At 39.8% G+C, this 21,775-nt stretch overlaps 1 protein-coding gene across 50 annotated transcripts in view; it reads left to right on the top strand.

Annotated features, from left to right (window-relative positions):
- Positions 1 to 21,775, top strand: part of ABI3BP (ABI family member 3 binding protein) — a 237,934-nt gene that overhangs the window by 13,506 nt on the left and 202,653 nt on the right. The gene's annotated exons all lie outside the window — the stretch shown is intronic.

The following is a 21,775-nucleotide window of genomic DNA, read 5'->3' on the forward strand; positions in this document are numbered from 1 at the left end:
TATCTAAATAAAGTCTCTCTCCCCCTACCCTTCTTCCTTTATGGTATTTGCATCCTGCGTCCATGCACAAGGCCTGATGGTGGAAGATGACTGGATGGGGATAGGAAAAGAAATGTAAATTTGTTCTTACTGAGGTACAGCTGTTTAACACACCTGGCGATAGTAATTCTCACACTATCTTGAGGCATGAGGAATCACTGAATGCGGTGGTCCTCAAGCTTGAGGAAGCAGTGGAATCATCTGGGAGGATTGTTAAAATTCAGAATGTTGTGCCCATCCCTAGAGTTTCTGATTCGGTAGATCTGCGGTGAGGTGATCCAGAGAATTTGCATTTCTCACAAGTTCCCAGGTGATGCTGGTGCTGGTGGTCCTAGGACCACGTTTTGCAAACCACTGATGGGGAATCTGCTGACTGTGCAGAGTCCTACCTCCCCCGTCTCCACCTTTCACTCCCTCTGCCTTACTGTACCGTACCACACTCTAATTTAGTAGGTCTGGTAATATGAGTGTTAAAGAGCTATCACTGATGATTCTGATGAGACTAACTGTGTGTGGGGAAAGAATACTGACCTTTTTTATATAATCAGTACCAGGCACTGGGGCACTGATTCAAAGAAGGTGGTTAAAAGGAACTCAGCTAATTTCCTATAGTTCTAGAAATCTGGAGAGCCTGTGCTTTTCATTTGTTCAGTGTATGAAACTTGTCTGTAGAAAATGTTTAGCCTGAGACAGTGAGAGCCTTAGTTCCTGTGATGAATTTCTGTCTGCTTTTATATGCAGAAACCATCTTGCCCCATAACTAGCTGGAGCCTAAGCAGCATTCACCATTAACTAACCTTGTTTGGTGATGAGTAATATTTAAAACTGGGGCTAGAAGGCTTGGGTGCAATTGTGAGGCATTAGTGAGAGTCATTCTGTTTGTGTATACGTATGCTAAAGTTAATACCTAATGTTGGCCTTAAGTTTCTGTTAAGTGTAACTCAAACTCAAGAAAGCCCACTATAAAATATGAAGTCTACTTTACTGGTTCAATCAAAAAAATATAACTGTGAAACTAAGGGTGAGTTTGATAGTTCACATGAAAATTGCCTGTTATTTTGACTTACGTAGACTGTTAACTAGCCTGCCCTTCAGCTAATATTGGGCATCAATCTATTGTTGAACATTAGCTATGACATTTGTATTTGTCAGCCAGCTGAAAACATTGTGTATGTAGCCTGCAAGTTAGAGTTCCTTTTCTTAGTCCCAGGAGTCCATAGAAGTCTTCAAATTGTATGTAAAGTAGAGCATTTGTGGGTATGTACTTTTGTGGGGGGGGGGAAGCAAAGGGGAGGCTATTGGCCTTTAGGTATTGAGATTCTTTAAAAAGCTTCAAAGCCAATGAAAGTTAAGAACCACATGTCTAGACAGATGTTAGAATTAGGATGCGTAAAGTGAGTGGCTGGAAGGATTAGCACCATATTCATAACACATGCGGAAAGGTCTTCAAGATGGGCCATGAAAAATCTCCAATTCCATAACCAAGATGTGAAGACACAGCTTATTTTATGTAATTGATTTTGATATGGTGCAAAAAAATTTAAATGTGGGAGTATAGAATCCAAGATGACCCTCAGTGGTCCTCACATCCTGTATTTGCCCCTTGTGGAGTCTCCTCTACATGCAATCACGGCTGGCCTGTACTCCATTAGAGTACAGAAGAAGTGAAGGGAACATGTATGACTTCTGAGGCTAGGTCATAAAATACATTGTAGTTCACACCTTGCTCTTTCTCTGGATCTCTAAACCTGGAGAAAGCCGGTTGCCACGTCATGAGAACACTCAAGCAGTCCTGTGAGGAGGTCCACATGGTGAGGGACTGAGAACTCCTGCCTGTAGCCAGCTCAAACTTACTAGCCATGTGAGTGAGCCATCCTTCACCCCTTCAGATGACTGCAGGTCTAGCCCATATCTTCACTGCAACCTCATGAGAGATTCTGAATAGTAACTACCTAGCCAGGCTGTTTCCAAGTTTCTTCCTGATCCACAGAAACTGTGTAGATAATAGATGTTTATTGTTGTTTAAGCCACTGAGCTTTTGGGTTAATTTATTATGCAATACTAGGTAATTAATAAAGGGGGTGTATTTGCAGCTGTTTTTATTTTAATTTAAAGGACTATTTAAGTCAAGTAAAAATAGAATGAGATACATAGATAACTTTTATTGGCATACGGCTTTGGAAATGTAGTCTTGCCTACAGGCAAAAGATAAGTAGATAAGTGGAAATGAATTCTAGAGGAGTATTTTTGGATCAGTTACCTTTCCTAGGACCACAAAAAACTGGGCATAAATACTGATCAAAGAGTGACTGGGAAAATATGCGAACAAAATTCTTTTTAAGTAATCATAGAAAAACATTTGATAGTTTAGAGCAGCTGAAGGACCATGTTTCCTAAGGCCTTGATAGATGGCCTTGTCATTCATTCCAGATATGATTTCAGGACTGGCCTTAGGCCAAGGGTGGGTCTGTACTGGTCCTGCCACCATTTAGGAGAGTCAGCCTGTCCCCAAGACAGCTTAAGGAGAACCAGATCCAAGGTCCACCCTGTAGCTAACCTACATCCCTGAATTCCCCTGAGGAACAAATGGGCCTCCTGGGACAAGCCTGGATCAGGCCAGAATCTCATCTCCTTGGCCTTAGCTTTGACCTCATGCTGAAGTTTATGCCATGGATTTCTCCTAATTATATCTCCAGGGTAGGCCTTTGTGAAATTTCTTTTCTCTTATAGAAAAAAATAATTTTATAAGCACCTGATGTTATAATAGGCATAATAAAGATATAAAGAAGAAAAATGGTTCCTGTCCCTGAGTTTCTATCCTAGCAAAAGAAACAGATGAACTAAGCAGGATAATGCAATGGAATAAAGGCTGAAACTGAGGAATGAATAAAGCTGTATTGGGGTATGGAGCGAAAAAGGGATTTATTTTGCTTGGAAGAATTGGAAAGACTTTGAAAAGGGCCTTCTCCATCATACTGCAAACTTTTTATGGCATTTCCACAAGTGTTTATTTAAAAAAATACTTCCTATAGGGGATGTCTTTATATGTGGTATATGTGGAGGGTGAGCAAATTGTTCTAACCCCAAACCAGAATGCAGAGTAAATATGAAAATATTTTTGAGAACACAGACAGCATGTTTGAAAACTAGGGCTCTCCCAGAACATTCAAGATTCTAATTATATTTTAACTCTAATGTGTTTCATTAATGGGTACTATTGGGGCTTTAAGCTGAACTCATTTGCTCCCTTCAAAAATACCATTGTTTTCAAAATGATTACAAAGAAAAATTACAGATACTTATCAGTTACTAAGACCTTATTAACCAAGCATGTAACAACACAAAAAATTGGGTAGGCAGTTTCCATCCAGTTGGCCAGTTCCTTGGCCAGTCAATATCTGGATCATTTGGATGATACAGGTAACAAAGGACCTGCTTGGCCCCTTGTCCCGGACCAAATTCCAGGCTAGATCTGGAGTCTTCTATTCTGTATCATCATTTGGGGACTCACAAGACCCCAGGTGGTCTCTTGCTTTCATGCAGATTCAAGGCACTATGGACCTGACCTTCCCAGAGCATTTATCATAGTTGCCAAGGAAGGGCTGTTTTAGCAGTGAAAACAGCTAGTTTCCTGCCGATCCTTTATCTATTCTTGATAAACACACCTACCTAAGAAAGCAAAACATTCAGGTCTTGGAAGCAGACTCTTCTTGTGAAGGATACTGTGGGCAAAGAAGAAAGTCAAAGAAGGCAAGAAATTGAGTCAGATCTGAAACCATCATCCAAACAGGCACTGTGCCACTGGGAAAGTCATGACTGTGACTAGTGATCAACCATTTTAGAATCCTTTTCTCACCCTGTCCTTGGAAGTGAGGGACCCCTTCTTCCTCACTGGCCCTTCTCCTCCAAGGCAGCAGCAGGGCTCACTCCTGAAGAGACTTCTCCTCTCGATTCATTCATTAGAAGTGGGAGTGTATAGCTTTTGGGTTCAATTTTGTTACCTTGTTCACAAAAGTTTTGTTTCATTGCAATTTAACAAAATAAAGAGGTAACTTCCAATGATTAAGGACTTTTATCTACATTCAAATGTAAACATTTTTGACTTTCTCAATACCCTTATTTCTTTTTCCTAAGACAACATAATTATACCAATGTTCTTTAAGAAATTTTCTATGCTGTTTTTAAGGTGTCTAATTATTAAATAATCTTCAGATCAATATATTAAGAGTGACTAAGTTATCAAACAGGTGAAATATTTTTGCCCATACTCTCTACAAACAACCTGCCTGTTCTGTCTTAGAGAGATGGGATCTCAAACTGCACCGAGGGCAGGCTGACATCCCAGAATGCCCCTCTCTTGGGACAGTTGTTATTCTACTCTGCACCCTAAAGCTAAATGTGATTTATTTTAACCATACTTTCAGCTAATTACTAAATAATCTTCTGCAGCAATAGCTTACTCTAAAGGAAAAGTAACAAATGACTTTTTTTTAAAGTTTTCTAAATTTTAAACGTGCCAGAAAAGATGTCATTTCTGTTTCCTATTTGTCTACCTCGTTGGTTTCATCCAGTCTGATCAGTTGTTATATTTTGTCAGTTTTAATCAAGATACAAAACATTTCTGTCATCCTAGAAAATTCTGTTGTGTTCCTTTGTAGTCAGTCCCTCCCCCGAACCCCCAGCCCTTGGCAGCCACCGTTCTGATTTCTGTCTCTACAGTTCTGCCCTTCCCAGACTGTCCTGTGATAGAAGCCTGTGTTATGAAGCATGTAGCCTTTTTTGTCTGGCTTTCTTTACTGAACGTAGTGCTTTTTTGATATATCCATGTTGTTGCACATATTAGTAGCTTGTTCTTTTTATCAGTGGAACAGTATTCCATTATATGGCTGGACCACAATTTGTTGACACATTCACCAGTTGATGGACATTTGGGTTTGTTTTTAGTTTGGGGTAATTATGAATAAAACTGCTATAAACATTTGCTTACAGGTCTTTGTGTGAACATACATTGCCATTTCTTTTGGCGTGGGAGTGCTTTATCATATATTAAGTGTATGCTGAACTTTAAAAGAAATGCCAAACTGTTTTTAAAGTGCCGATAGTACTAATTATGGCAGATATGAAGATTTCAGTTGCTCCACATCCTTGCCATTACTTGATATTGTCAGGTATTTTTGTTTTGTTTTGTTTTTTCTTTAATTTGTGCTGTTCTAATAGGAATAAGTTAGATTTTGAATCTATACCTTTACATCTTAGAGACTGGTCCACACTTGATGAGTATCTTTCTTTTTTTTAAAAATATGAGATCAATTTTCTTAGAAACTGCAATTTTTCCCTTAAAGATAATAGGTAAATTAATTTGCCCAAATCCACAGTAATTTCTTATGAGATAAGATAAAATAAATTGGCTGCATTTGCCTGGTACACACAGAGAGAACACTAAATAAAGTTTAGTCTTATCTGTCTCTCCCTCCCTATGTCTTACATTCATGACTCATCATCACCCAAACATTAAAATTATGCAGTCTAAATCAAACTGTCACATAGTTTTTTTTCTTTTCTTTTTTTTTCCCTTTTCAGCTTAAAGCATCAAGCCTTCTTTAATCACTTGAAAAGACACACTTTGAACGTCAGTGCTCTGGACAGGAGAATGCTAAGTAAATCTGGGCATCCCATGTAATGAAGAAACGAAAGCCCTTCCTTTTTATCCATAGCAAAGGTGTAACTGGAGGAAGGCATGAGGCAGAAAAACGATCACTGAGCTTGGAAACAAAGCACCTCCAGTTTAGTCTTTGCTTCCAACAGGGTGGGTGACATTGGAGGAAATAATTTAATTTCTCTGGGTCTTAATTTTCTTACCTGAAAAACACAGAGCATTATACAGTCAATTTATTGTTTTGGTTGGGGGGAATTAGGTTTATTTATTTATTTTTAATGGCGGTACTGGGGATTGAACCCAGGACCTTGTGCATGCTAAGCACGCACTCTACCACTGAGCTATAGCCTCCTCCCCATACAATTTTTATCACCCTATTAGCTGTGTTCTATACAGTTTTGGCAAACACTAAATTAGCAAATAACAAACAAGCCGTTATTTCTAGGAGAAACACAGGGTTAGGTTCCTGTGAGCCTCTGGTCACATTTTTGTCAGCCAATCAAGACATAACTTTGTTTTTCACATGTTTCTGTTTAAAGACACTTTACTTACTGTATGTTGTGGATTTACTTAGCATTAAACTCACACCCACAGCACTGTAGCTCATGCCTGAGCAGAACTTATCTAACGCACTTATTTTCTCCATAAGGCACGTCACAGCCTTCTTGTTCTTATGACACTAGACAGCACTTCAGCACTACACTTGGGGACATTTAAAACAGTGAAATCACCAAAAAAAAAAAAAAAAGCACAGAAGTGGGAAAAAATACAGCACTAAATAGACTGTGCATGGTATTCTTGTTTACAGGCTGAGAGCTGGAACAAGGAGGAAGAGGGGCACCCTTTCCAACCTCAGCTGGGAACAATACCGTGGGGCTCAATTATTTTGCCACTTTGTGCAAGCCCGTGAATGACTGCCAAAGTGCTGGGCATGTGGATTTGGGGGTTACAAGTAAATTTTGGAGGGGAGGCAAACTCACAAATACAGCTTCTGCTGATAATGAGGAATGACTGACAGTATTTGCTACCCCTGTTCCACAGGGTGAATGAAGTGTGTTTTTATGGAAAAGGCGATGCTATTATTACTGCTTAGCATCAGTGTTTCCTCCAGCCATGGGCTACGGAACCTAACATTCATTAGGGAAAAAAGAAGAGAAGAGAAGAGAAGAGAAGAGAAGAGGAGAGGAGAGGGGAGGAGAGGGGAGGGGAGGGGAGGAGAGGAGAGAAATCTCAGTACTTAAATATCTCTTTCACTGGGCCTTAAACACCATAAGCAGATTAGGGAAACCAGACAGCCAAGTGGAACTGCTTATTTCCCTTAAAAAAATATGCATTGACGAGTCTTGATCGGCAAAAAATAATACCTTCATTGTTGGGGTTCTGTAAGGTGGGTGAGGGCTTGTTGGAACCTGAATGTTTTTGTGAACATTTCAGCTGTCTTGTAGGATTCTTTATACACGGAGTGGTTATCCATCACCTCTATTCTTGGCCCAGAGAGTAGCTTTCACATCTCAAAGTTGCGTTATAAATATTTGTGATCACCAATTTATTTGTAGATTCCATTCAGTACAGATTTTTTTTATGTAAAAATTTGATTTTGCTTACTGTAATTTCTAGAGTGTGAGTCTCATTTTCTAAAATATAATACAGATGCTATTTTAATGGCAATGGCAGCTTTATTAAATCTAGAAAACTCTTAAATACATCAATGCCTTGACCTAGTGAGGTGAAATGATCGGGTTGCAGAAAGGTTTTCTTGAGAATCCAGTGCTTTAGGGAAGGATGACGTGTCACCCGTTTGCCTTTCTTTCTATCCTTTTTCTGGAAGGCACACCCTTCTCAGCTCACATTTCTGTAATTCTTTCACTGACAAAGTGTGAGTTGATTTGACTGGCAAGAACCCTCACACCTCCTTTCTGTTTTCATTTCCATTTAAAAAATCTATTTTTAATGACCTCATTCTTGACTCACTCATTTAAAAAGAACCCCTGCGGTTTTGCTGGGACAAGGAAACACAAATACCTTGATCAACAGGTGAATAAACCTCCATCAGCTTCCATTGAACATCTGTCAGGCTCTTTACTTGCGGGTCATTTTCATTTCTATTGTGTGATATGATCCTATGCAAGGCATTTGTTGTAATTTGGAGGGAAAATCCAGAAAGAGTGGTAGGCATAAATGTGCAAGTGGAAGCACATTTTATCTATGGGGCCCACCCACATTCTCAGTGTTCCCTCCAGAGCCCAGTATCCGAAGACTTCTGCTGCCCCACTCCAGTCTTGCCTTGTCTTTTGAATGCTCCATATTATCCCATAACTACTCCTTGTCAAGATTTCCCCAGTCACTGCCCTGTTCCTGCTAGCCGACTCTTTGCAAATCACCTGATAGTCGCTTTCACAGTGAAGCATTAATGGCTGGGAATAGCTAACTGTCTTACTCCTCTGAAGGGTTTGCCTTTCATCCAAAGATGCTTGTATAAAGCAAGCCTTAATGCAAGGTAATCGGGTCTGTCTTCTCTAATGGGAAGATTTCAACCAAGTAGGATTAGAGGGGAAGAATTTGTTCAAGACGAGAGCCCTCCTTTTATCTCTCAAATCATGTGCAAATAAGTGTCAGCATGTTCTGTTTATATGTCCAGTGGTTCCTGGAAAAGGGACCAAGTAACGTCTTCTCTGCAGAAAGTCTGACTGTAAAACAAGTGTTTGCAGGGAACTTGCAAGGCACGCTGGGAGAAGGCTATATGTTTAACCCAGAAAATAGTATTAACAGCCACCAAAATTTCTTGAAGCTGTTATAATGACCATGAAAGCAGATTTAAGATCTTTTTGCTCAGTATGACAATGTCCAGGTCATACTAAGGGAAGTAAGCCAGAAAGAGAAAGAAAAATACCATATATTACTTATATGTAAAACCTAAAAAAAGTGAGGCAAATGAAATTATTTACAGGACAGAAACAGACTCACAGACATAGAAAGCATATGGTTACCAAGGGGGAAAGAGGAGAGATAAATTGGGAGTTCGGGACTTGCAGGTACTAACTACTACATATAAAATAGATAAACAGCAAGGTCTGACTGTATAGCACAGAGAATGACATTCAATACCTTGTAATAGCATATAATGAAAAAGAGTATGAAAAGGGATATATATTTATATACACATATATATATATAACTGAATCACTATGTTGTACACCAGAAATTAACATTATAAACCAACTATACTTCAACAAAAAAAAAAAAGAAAGAAAGAAAGAAAAAGGATCTCTTTGCTCAATGGACTCCATGGAGTAACTCAGTTTAAATTATGATTTAAAGAAACAACTCTTGGTGTGGAGCAGGTGGCGTGAGCACCTGTAGTGGGCCATGCCCCAATCATTTCGTTTGGAGACTGAGATGGAGCCACACTTACTAACAGGTGGGGCTTCCCAGCCCTCGTAGTCCCCCTTTGCCCACTTGGACTTCTTCTGCCACCCTCATGCTCTGCAGGAGAGAGAACAGCACTGCGGGTGCCCGGGAATCTCAGGGCACTGCTCCGGGAGGGGGAGGTAACAAGCCAGGAGCTCGTGCCCGGGGAGCGGGAAACCAGAGGGGCCAAGAGCAGCCCCCGGATGGCACAGATGAGAGAGGTTTAGGGTGAGACCACAGATGAGCGTTGGGGAACTCTCTCCAGAGTGAGTGAGAACAAGGACATTTAATACACTTTGCTGGGCTCCAAGTTCTTCAGTTCTTTTGAATATTTGAGAGGGACAAGAGTAAGACTTCGAGTCCCAGTCTGGGTCCATGTGTCTCTAAATGTGACATTGCTCTGCCACTGGATACCTGGGAGTTGGACTTCATGTACTTCATCATAATTTTTAGTGTGTTTGCTTTGGGATAAACTCTAGAAATTTTCCCAGATGTCCAACTGGACACAGAACTTTTGACAGAAACAAATCAATACATCTCAGAGCCAAATTGATGCTTCTGATTTTCCACTGAGCACTGTTATAGAATAAGAAGCCTACTTTTTGCTTCAAAGCAAGAGGAATTCCTTCTATAAAGATTAATTTCCTTCTATAGTTTATGCTGTAGGAAAATAAGTATGGATAAGAGTGTCCTTTGTCTTTTTATAGCATAGACCTGACAGCTACAGAGGCCAGTGGCTGTTGGGTTATGTGGCTGGAAGGGGATTCTGGCTGCAGCAAGACTTGAGGGGGATGGCCACGATTCAGCTAGATCTGTACTTGTGGGAATGCAGAGAAGCCCTGTGCTGAAAGAAATACAGTAACTCCTTATGCAACATGAAGTTTGCAAATGAAGATCATTTAATAATGATTTCCTTTGAAGAATATTTTGAATATAGCTTTTTGTTTGAGGCTAATCTTACAGGAGCAGGAAAAAAGGAAAGAATGCATTTTTCTTTAAACCTTAAAAAAAAGCTTTCCTCTGCTAAGATTATTGGGGATTTCCTCTGAGTCTTGGCAGATGACTTACAAAAATGAGTTAACACCCTCAGATGTGGACTCTTCCTACTCCACCCTGACTCTGTTCCAGCAAAATCCATTCCTCTTTTTCAAAAAAGCATGTTTTTTTTTTCTCTTCTTGGTGACATAGGTTTACTTTTCTGTCTGTTCTGAGCCATGTCTGGAGATTTGAAGATACTAGAGTTTTTTACCTTTCTTTTGAAATGCACATTTTGAGGACAAGATGCTGTTCTGAGTATAACACTTGTTAAATATGTGATTGACAGAATTTTTTTTCAAGCTTATAATAAAAGTGTCAAGGATCTGCTGGCCATGTTTATTGGATGTACTCATCTCTTTAGTTCTTGTCTTTTGCTCTCTCTACATTGGGCAGCACGGGGTACGTGGTATAGGGCTGATTGGCAGACAGGAGGGTCCCAATTCTGGTAATGCCACTGGTTAGCACTAGAACCCTACTGCAGTCACCTAACCTCACTTGGCCTCAGTTAACTATGCTTTAAAATGAAAAGCGTGTTTTACAATCTCTGAACTCCTTTCTCTTTCTAAAACTCAGGGTGGTGCCCTCTGTAAGTAAGAGCCCTTTGGGAATTGCCTTTGTGGCTCATCGTGACTGCATGTGTGGACCGCTTGGCTCTCACTCGGGTCTGTGTCTTTCTTGCTTCATGGTTTGCATCACTTAGATCATGTCTGTGCCACCCCGCCCTTTGTGTCAAACACTGGATCCACATAAGATGAGGCAACCCTGACCCTGCTGGTGAACTGAGAATAAATAGATTACTCCTGTGGATTTGGAAACGCTCAACAAATCCCAAGGGGGAATTAGGCACGAAGCCACGACTGCAAGAGAAACTTACATTCAAAGGATAACCTGTATTTATTTTAGGGCAGCAAGTTATATTTAAGCTCTGTGAAATATATCATTTCTTAACAGTATTCTGAGATTTGAAGCTGAAGTTTACTAATAGAATAATAGGCTGGAAGTAACTTCAATCACAACCAGAAGCTGGGTCAGGTAAGGCCAGATTATTCTACTAGAATTCCCCAAGGTCACCATGACAGTCTTTGTCTGTGTCCTCCAACACCACAGAGCCCTATTTTGATGCCAGCTTCAACCATCTGATAAGTAGCCTCTTTCTAATCTCATTCATTTTGGTAGATTTCAAAAAGCTATGTGACTACTTGATGGGGAGGGTATAGCTCAGGGGTAGAGTGTGTGCTTAGCATGCATGAGGTCCTGGGTTTAATCCCCAGTACCTCCATAAAATAAATAAACCTAATTACCTACCCCAAAATACCAGAACAAACAAACAAAAAACTATGTGGCTACTAACCTAGATAGCTACAGTTTTTTTATGTGTGTGAATGTATGTTTTTTATGAAAATGAGGCTAAACTGAAAACTGTTGGCCAATTGCAGATTTAAAATTTACCTGTTATAAAATGTTCATTGAGATATTTTCATTCCTCAACTAATATAAGAAAATTTAAATGTCAGGCTAGTTGTAATCATTCTACCTATTGAACTGTTTTTGCATGGATTGAAATCAAAAAGTAGCATAGTGACATGGGTACACTGCCATAAAAATGGAATTAATTACTTTCATTGTTTATTTACAGGATAAATTGTCCTCCAAAAGGTAGAGGCTCAACCTATCTGAGGCAGCATTTATTTCAAATAATATTTGATTTACCAAAATTCTAATGCAACAAAAACTTGATCTCTCCCTAGAAATTGATGGGACTCTAATGGGATTTACCTTTAGGGGTTAGAACCCAAAACCCCAGAGGGGACACAGTTCAAGCCCTTCCTTTCACAGTTAAGAACATTGAGGTTTAGGAACATTAAGTCAATTAATCATGATAAAATTGTCAGTCAAGGACAAAACTAGGTCTGCCAAAGTAACTTTCCATGCCTGAGTAATCTTCAGTATTGTTAACAATAAAATGAAAGCATCACAAGTTCTAGAGATTTAAAATTTATTCCACATGCAACAACGTTTGGGTTCCGTAGCGCAAGACCCTGTGCTATCATGGGTGGGAGACGGGGACAATGGATCAGGCGCACAGACAGAGCGTATGGTTTTCTAGAAAGGTAATCATAAAGACAGAGCCACCAAGCCTGACGTTAAAAGTAACAGCTTATCTTGAAAGAGGAAGAACAACATTCTCAGACCAGTCATTTCTATCTGTGATGGTTCAAGAGAAGTATATTTGAGTCTTTATGTTCATAAAATTCCCGTAGCTTAATCGGTACTGTAGTTTCATGAGTTTAACTAAGAAAATATATTTAACAAACTGTCTCAACTTCACATTTGCGATCCAACCTTGTGATAATAAAGACTCTGCTTAAGTCTTTTGTTGTTGTTTAATTATTTCACTTTACATCAGGGGTCAGCAAACTTTTTCAGTAAAAGACTAGATAGTAAATGCTTTGGGTTTTGTGAGCCATACAGTATTTGTCATACTCAACTCTGCTGTTTTTACAAAAACAGGTGGCAGACTGGATTTGGCCCATGAGCCACTATTTGCCCTTTAGAGAAGGATATTAAGAGATAACTTTGCCTTACTTGCTTCACTTCACCAGAGAGAAGTTGGCAAAAGCCATGCTGATGGATAAAGGTCTTACCCAGTCTTTCAGGGGACCGTTAGAAAGAAGGGTTTATTGAGAGCAGATCTCTTGCCTGTACTCATAGCGCACACATGATGTCATGGGTCTCTATTTGTGACATAACAGCTGTGCAGGATGGAAGCAGTGTTGTGAGTTCAACGAGACCTCTTAAGTTTGGAGAACAGAAGCATTCTCAGGATGATAATATTGATCTTGCTGTCATGTCACCTTTTAAGGATTAAATTAGGAGGAAAGCTAGACCTAGTGCATGGCCTTTTTGCCCATCTTTGGCCTTGGGTAAAGTCCTTCCTTAACCCAGGGACATGACAGATGCACGCATTTATGTGTTTCAGACACCTCTACAGTAATTGTAGCATTTATCATTTATAAAGGTGATTTAGAACATGAAATTGAGCATGTTGGGGACAGGGACTTTGTTTTATTCCCAGCTGTGATGTTTTGGCAAAATCACTTCACCAGGCTGGGTCTCTGTTGACCTCATTTGTTAGATCTGTAAAGCTCTTCCACCACTAACACGTCATGATTCAATTTTTTAGAATAATGCTTGGAACACAGAAGTCACTCATAAATGCTTCTTTTTTTAAAAAAGAATGATACATAACCTTAATCATTCCCTCACTAAAACTGGTTCTTCTAATGGTGAATCAAATATTTTAATTTTATAAAAGAGTAAAAGCTTCCCATGTTTTCATGTCATTACTGTAGCAACTCTGCTAGGATGCACTTCAGTATAGCAATAATTGACCTTTTTGAAGGACATTTGCTAAAACTGTACAGTTGCATTTTTTATGAGTCCTGCTATTAAAAGAAATTAGAGTGCTTAATTGTTTGAGCAGCCCAGAATTCTGTCACAATACCCAATAAGGTTTTTGAATTTTCTTAGGTCTTGACACAGAACTTGAGAAAGATGGAACTTGAAATGAGTTAGGATTATGGGCCAAAAAGTTGCTTTACCTTAGATCTATATATCTGCTAATTCAGATGTCCAAAGTGTGGCTTTATATTCACACTGAAAAGGTTGGCTTATGTGTGCAAGAGGAGGTGGGCCTGGGAAACAAGCTACAAATGACCAGTGAGAAGCCTTCAGCCCTGGGTTATCTATGATCATGGCACTCACACCGTTAGAAGGTAAATAATGCAATTTGGTTTCCTGTACCGATAGGAATATTTACCACAAGATAAGAAACACCTTAGTTCTTCATCAGTCTTTCTACCTTCATAGGAATTAGCTCTTCAGCTCTTTTTCAGTATGACAATTAGACAATCAGACATTTTTCAGTATGACTTACAGGAGCTGTAAGTCAGGGATGCCTCTACCAGTGAGGGTAGAGAGGCTGGCAGAAACCAGAAGTTGGGGTGGATATGCTGAAACTGGAGGCAGGAGGATGCTGGAATTTTGTTTACAGAAGCTCCCCCACCCACCCACTCAGTCCAGGACCAATAAAGTAGAAGCTTGCTATAAACTATTATTCTTTTCAGATGCTTTTAATGTCTCAAGTCCTTTCTAATTAAAAATTAAATCAACAAGAAAAAAGAAGGAGAGAGAAGAGAATATGAAGGAGGAGGAAGAAAGGAAGAAACAAAGGAAGGAAGAAAACAAGAAAAAGAAAAAGAAAGCAAGCTTGGGGGGATGGTACCTGGTTAACTGACATTTCTGAGCTATTGACTGCTTCTTGTGTGCCAGTTCTCAGGCAATGAGGATACTAAAGTGAATAAAAAAAAGATAGTTGTGATTTCATGTAGCTTTCATTGTAGTGAGCAGGAAGATGTAATTATATAATAGCATACTAAATGAATAATACAAACTGAGATCAATATTCTTCATGAATAAGTACTCCCAAAAGAGAAGGCAAATCTAGGCTGGGGTGTTAGGGAAGGCTTCCATTGGAAGGAACTCTTAAGCCACGTCTGAAGGATGGGTAAGAGTTTCCCAGATGAGGAGAGGAGTGAGACTCAGACCCTCCTTAGGAGAGGAACTAGCTCTGAACAGATGCCTTGCTATAGATTGAGCAGGTAAAATGGAGGAAATGAAAGTTGGCCAGTGGGACTGGAGGGCAGTGAAAAGTGGAGAGTGCTGACAGGAGAGGCTGGAGAGAGAGATGCAGGAGCATCTTGCACACTGGGGATCAACTACATCGGAATTGTTGTTGATCACTGTAAGAGCAAAGGCAGCTCTGAAGTGTGCTAGGCACAGGTGATGTTACCAGAATTAGGTTCAAAGGCGATTTCTCTGGTCACCAGCATGGAGTCTGTTTTAGTAGTTGTAGTAAGAGATGTATTGATTTGGACTATTGTGGTAATTTAACGGTGATAAATAGAAATAAATGGATTTATGAGATATTAAGGAGGTGAAAATACACAGATGTTATAAACAGGTATTTGGGGAGAAAAGAAGAAAGCATTAAAGACGACTACCAGTTTCCTAGCCTGTACCTATCATGAGCACAATGCAGTGGTTGAGAACGTGTACCCTAACCTTGCCCGTGTTTCAATCCCAGCTCTGCTACTTGGGTGCTAATGGGTGGTCTTTAGCTGATCCCTTAACTACTCTGTCTCACCTTTGAGATGGGGATGGCACTAGTCACCACATCAGAGAATTGTAATGAGGATTAAATGAGTTAATGTATCTAAACAATGCTTGAACGGCTTCATGATAAGGATAACGGTCATTCCATCAGAGAAGAAATACTTGAAAAGAGTCAGTCATAAGGCTAAGAACATGGGTTCAGTCTTAGACATGTGGAATCTGAGATGACTTTGAGAGATCTGAGTGAAGAGTGTTGAGTAGGCAGTTTCACATATGGATCTAGACTCAGTGACAAGTCTGGATTAAAGTTATAAACTAGGAGTCATCAGTGTGTCAATGACAGTTCAGATCATAGAAATGAATAAAATTACTGTGAAAAGGCTTCAGAATGAGGCTCAAAATCCTCCAATATTTAACGAGCAGGTAGAGAAGTTTGAGATTACAAAGACACAAAAAAGAGTAGTCACAGAACTAGAACTGTTTGAAGGAGAGTGTGATCAACATGTGATGCTGCTAAAGCTGTAGTAAGATGAGAATCTTGTGACCTAGAAAATACAGTCACTGCTGACCTTACAGGGAGCAATTATGTCCTTACAGATTTTTTGCCTGCTTAATCTGTCCATTTCTGATAGAGGGTTGTTGATGTGTTGAGGTCTCTAACTCTGATGTGGATTACTAATCTACATCTCCTTGACGTTCTGTCAATTTTTGCCTCACACAGTTTGACCCTGTGCTGTTAGGCACATAAATGTTGAGGAGTGTTATATCTTCTTAGAGAATTGACCTCTTTATCAATATGTAATGTCCCTCTTTATTCCTAATAAAATTCCTTGCTTTGAAGTCTGCTCTGTCTGAATTTAATATAGCTACTTCTGCTTTCTTTTGATTAGTGTTAACATAATATATCTTTCTCTATCCATTTACTTTTAATCCATACGTATCTTTATATTTAAAATGGGTTCCTTATAGATGACATATAGTTGGGTCTTGTTCTTCATCCACTGTGATGATCTCTGTCATTTAGACCATTGATGTCCAAAGATTTTTTATATATAGTCTCAAATCAATGATTTGGCAGGTAGAACAGACTTACTGATGGTAATTTTTTTAAATTGAAGTATAGTCAATTACAATGTGTCAATTTCTGGTGTACAGCATAATGTCCCAGTCACACACATATATTTATATGTATACATATATTTGTTTTCATATTCTTTTTCATTAAAGGCTATTACAAGATATTGAATATAGTTCCCCATGCAATACAGAAGAAATTTGTTTTTTGTCTATTTTTATATATAATAGTAAATATTCAGAAATCTAGAACTCCCAAATTTAGCCCTTCCCACACCCTTTCTCCCAGTAACCATAAGATTGTTCACTATGTCTGTGAGTCTGTTTCTGTTTTATAGATGAGTTCATTAGTGTCTTCTTTTTTCTTTTTTTTGAATTCCACATGAGTGATATCATATGGTATTTTTCTTTCTCCTTCTGGTTTTATTTCATTAGAATGATTATCTCCAGGTCCATCCATGTTGCAGCAAATGGCATTATTTTATTCTTTTTTATGGCTGAGTAGTATTCTATTGCGTTTGTATACCATAGCTTCTTTATCCAGTCATCTGTCAATGAACATTTATGTTATTTCCACATCTTGGCTATTGTATATAGTGCTGGTATGAACATTGGGGTACATGTATCTTTTTGAATTAGAGTTCTCTCTGGATATATGCTCAGGAGTGGGATTGCTGGATCATATGATAAGTCTATTTTGAGTATTTTAAGGTATCTCCATACTGTTTTCCACAGTGGCTGCACCAAACTATGTTCCCACCAACAGTATAAGAGGGTTCCTGTTTCTCCACACCCTCTCCAGCATTTATCATTTGTGGACTTTTTAATGATGGCCACTCTGACTGGTGTGAGGTGATACCTCATTGTAGTTTTGATTTGCATTTCTCTGATAATTAACAGTACTGAGCATTTTTTTCACGTGCCTGTTGGCCATTTGTATGTTTTCATTGGAATATTGCTTGCTTAGATCTTCTGCCCATTGTTGAATTGGGTTGTTTGTTTTTTGTTATTAAGTTGTATGAATTGTGTATATATTTTAAGACTGACTTATGTGAAAATAAACAGAAAGTTTTTAGTTTTTAAACACAAAATTTTACAAAAGGAGAGTGACTTTTTGCATCATAATAGTGGCAATAATATCTGAATCTGGGTTTATAACTTGCTTTACTGCTAATTGTGAATTAGGCTAGTTTCCTCCCTCTTTTCACATTTTCTTCTCACCCTGCTATGCCACCAGCTAGGCCTACTGTTGTATCCAAACATCCTCTGCTACCATGTCTCTTTCCCTCTCTGTCCCTTAATGGTGCTTGCTGCGGCCAACCTCACACTATCTGACAGTGAACTTCACTTCCTAATATGCATGATTTATACCTGAGCCCTGGGGTAGACCATGCCTTACTCGTCTTCTGTTTCTTATTATCACAAGTAACTTCTATCTCTAGGATTGATTCTTAATTCAAAACTGGAAACTCAAATGTGATGGTGGGCAGCTGGGGTGAGATATATTTCTTTGGGTAGAGCCTTTTAGTGCCAGAATGGGCCTTTGCGTCCTTATTGCAATGAAGAGTTGGTGCTAGTGCTGCCTTTGCTAAGCCTTGCTGTTCATGAAGCCTGCCTTTGCGTGGATGATGTAAAAACACTGTGTTAGTTTTCTATAGCTGCCACAATAAGTTACCACAAACTTAGCAGTTTTTAAGTAACACAAATTTATTCTCTTACAGCTCTGTAGGTTGGAAGTCTGGGTGGGTGTGGTTGGCTTCTCTGTTCCAAGTGTCAGGAGACATAAAAGTGTTGGTTGCTGTGGACTTGTTAACTGGAGGTTCTGAGAGAGAATCCACTTCCAGGCTTGTTCACGTTCTTGGTGGAATTAAGTTCCATGTGGTTGTAGGACTGAGGCCCCTGTTTCCTTGTTGGATGTTGTCTGAGAGTCATTCTCAGCTTCTAGGGGCCACCCATATTCCTTGTCATGTGACCCCCTTCCTTCATCTTCAAAGCCAGCAACCACGGATTGAGTCTTTCGCATGTTTTGAATCTCTCTGACTTCGCCTTCTACTTCACCTGTCTTGCTTCCAGCCAGACAAAGTCCTCTGCTTTTAAGAGGTCATGTAATTAGATTGGGCCCACCCAGAAAATCCATGAAAATCTCCTTACTTCAAGGTCCATAACCTTAATCATGCCTGCAAAGTTCCATTTACCATTTCGTATAACACATTTTTTCTTCTGTATGTAATAGGTCCTTTTGCCCTGGTTGCCTTCCAGTTTTTGTCTTTGTCTTCAGCAGTTTGAAGATGAGATATATCTCTATCTCTATCTCTATCTCTGTCTCTATCTCTATCTCTGTTGTTGTTTGTATTTACTCTGTGTGATAGTTTCTGAGATTCTTGGGTTTGTGGTTTGGTGTCTATCATTGATTTAGAAAAATGTCAACTCTTTCTCTCTTCAAATATTTTTTTCTCTTCAATTTTCTTTCTCTTCCGAGTTTCCAGTTACATGTATGTTGAACTGATTCTTATTGTTCCTCTTAGATGCTCTACTTTTTAAAAAGTTCACTTCTTATTTTTCGATTACCATGTTTTTCATTTCTGACATTTCAATTTGATTCATTCTTACACTATTCTCTTCTGAAATTATCTGATCATACATACTGCCTGTCTTTTCCACTAGAGCCTTAAACATGTTTATCAAAGTTATTATAAATTCCATCTGCTAGTTCCAATATCTGTGCCATATCAGAGTCTGGTTCTGTGGATTGCTTGATCTCTTGACAGTGTGGTTTTTTCTTGTTTCTTTGTACGTCTCACATATTGTTTGTTTGTTTTAAACCTAACATCTTTCTAGGACAGTAGAGACTAGGAAAATAGTTTTTATGCCTGAAAATGAGCGTACATTTTCTTTTGTTAGGCCTTAGGTTGAGACAATTGTGTCATGAGTTGAACTATTGTTGCCATGATTGCTCCAATGCACCACAGACTTCAGATTTCTCTCGCATTACCTTGTAAAACGAGAATGGTTTTTCAGAGGGTATTTCTTATCATCTTCTCTTTGAGTCTGCAGCTCAGAAAAGGTTTCTCTCCATGTTCTTGGTGCTCCCCTAGCATTAAGCTGGTGGTGTTGCTTGTTAGTCTGTGCTTACTAGACAGTTGCTAGAGGGTTTGGATGGGTTCCCTCTGCTGTTCTCATCCATCCTCAGTGTTAGGAAGGCGCTGCGCCCTGGATAGTAGAGGTGGGTCCGCCTCACCCGCGGTGGAAATCACCGATGGCTTGGGACTAGGAGGTACTCCTGCCCCTCTCCCAGGAATAGAGCTTGTATTCCCATTCCCTTCTCCCAGATGCAGTGACTCTTCACCTGCGCTTAGAGCATCAAGGTTGTCTTTCCTCCCATGGAGTTGGGCTTGTGTCCACAGGAAAGGCAGAAGAGAAAGATCCAGGTGGTATTTTACGACTTTCCCATGGTGGCTGCTATAGCCTCCTCCCCACCCCCAGCCCCACCCCAGGCTTGCCCCGCAAAGGAGGCTTTCTCCGGGCCCTCTCACTACTTCTAGTCTTTCCTGTAAGCAGCCATGAGGGGCATGGAGAAGAGCCTACAGGTGGCTGCAAATTCTCCCTGTGCCTGTGACTCCCAGGGGTTCCGTATTCTCTAGATGATCCACACTCGGCCTTTAGAAATTCATTAAAAATTTTAACCAAATTCTTCTTACTAGCTTTGGCAGTTAGTGGCATCTCTCCTTGGATGTGCTTATTTTTCTTTAGATGTCAGTTTTCCGTGCAACATCAACTCTTTTGATTATTTTTTAAACACCTGCAAATTTGAAGGTTGTTTAGGGGTACTCTTGGTTGTTGTAAGGGTGGGAGCGATGTTTTGTTCAGCTTTCTACATCCTAATCAGAATTTCAGTGTTTTGGAGAAGTTTCAGAACACTTTTATCCTATCTTTCTGTTTTAAAACTACAGGTATGCTTACTCCTTTCATTAGTTTTCCCCGTAGAGTACACTAGAGGATATTGGTGATATGGCAGAATCATCCTGGATAAGAACACCAAGTTGCTCGTCCCTCTGGTGAAGTAGATCCTCCAAGTATGTTCTCTCTCACAGAATGAGGCTGTAAAGAATATGCTGATGCCAACTGGGGCTTTGTCTCTCTCTCCCTCATACAGTCTCTCCTCCTCTATTCTGTTTCATTTCTTAGTCCATTCATTGTTTGTAGCACCAGCCACGTATTTCTCAGTTTGGACAATTTCTATGAGATATTCCACAAAAAAATAATATGCAATTATTCTGAGTCCCATCTCAGTCTTCCCAGACCATGAGCTGAGCTGTGCGCAGTGAGGCCCCAGATCACAGTTAAAGTTTGGTTCTCCTTTGGCAAGTAAGTTACCATATCTGGGCTTCAGTTTCCTCCTGTGTCTGGTTTCCTCCTTTTTCACTGGCCACTCCTCAGTCTCCATCGCTGATTCATTCTCATCTCACCCATCTCTTAAATTGGAACATCCCAGCACTGAGTCTTTGGATCTCTTTTCTCTCCTTTCACTCCCTTAGTGATCTCATCTTGTCTAGTGACTTTAAATACCATCTAAACACTAATAAGTTGAAAATTTTTATCTCCAGCCCTGACCATGTGCTTGACTTCAGGCCTGTTTATCCAAGTCCCTGCTCAGTATCTCCACTTGACTTTCCAATAGACACCGAGGTGTCAGCATGTCTAAAACTAAGCTCTCAAGTCCCTCCTTCCCAAGGCTTGCTTCTCCTACAGTCTTTCCCAGCTCAGTTAAAGACAGCTCTGTCTTTCCATTTATTAAGGTTGAAAAAAAGTAGAGACATTTGTAACTCCATTTTGCTCATGAATCTCACGTTTGATTCACCAGCAAATATTTTCAGCTTGACTTTCAAAATTTATCCCAAATCTTTATTTCTCTGTTTTTCTCAGTCACACGCTCTCCCACCCTGATTCAAACTACCACCATCTCTCACGTGGGTCCCTTGTATTATTGCTACAGTGCCCTCACTGGTCTCCTGCTTTTACCTTTCAGGATATTCTCCCATGACACTCACAGTCATTCTGTTAAATATGTCAGATGTTGTCACTCTTCTGCTCAACACCCTCCAATAACTTACCACCTTGGATAAAGTTCCAGATCCTCCCTAGAAGGCTCTATGCATCTGGCCCAGTTACCTCTAGCTTTTCTTCTTACCGTTTCCTTCTTGCTCATCCTACAGCCACAGTGGCCATGCATGTCCCTTTTTCTCTGGCCCTTTGAACTGGATATTCCTTCAGCCTGAAATGTTCCTCCCCCAGATATCTGAATGACTGACCTCTTTTTCTTCAGGCCTTTATCTTTAAGCAAAGCCTCCTAAATATACCTCAGACTGTATTTCCTCCCTACCTGAG

This window comes from Vicugna pacos, chromosome 1, assembly GCF_048564905.1.
Source record: "Vicugna pacos chromosome 1, VicPac4, whole genome shotgun sequence".
In the NCBI taxonomy this organism is placed as follows: Eukaryota; Metazoa; Chordata; class Mammalia; order Artiodactyla; family Camelidae; genus Vicugna; species Vicugna pacos.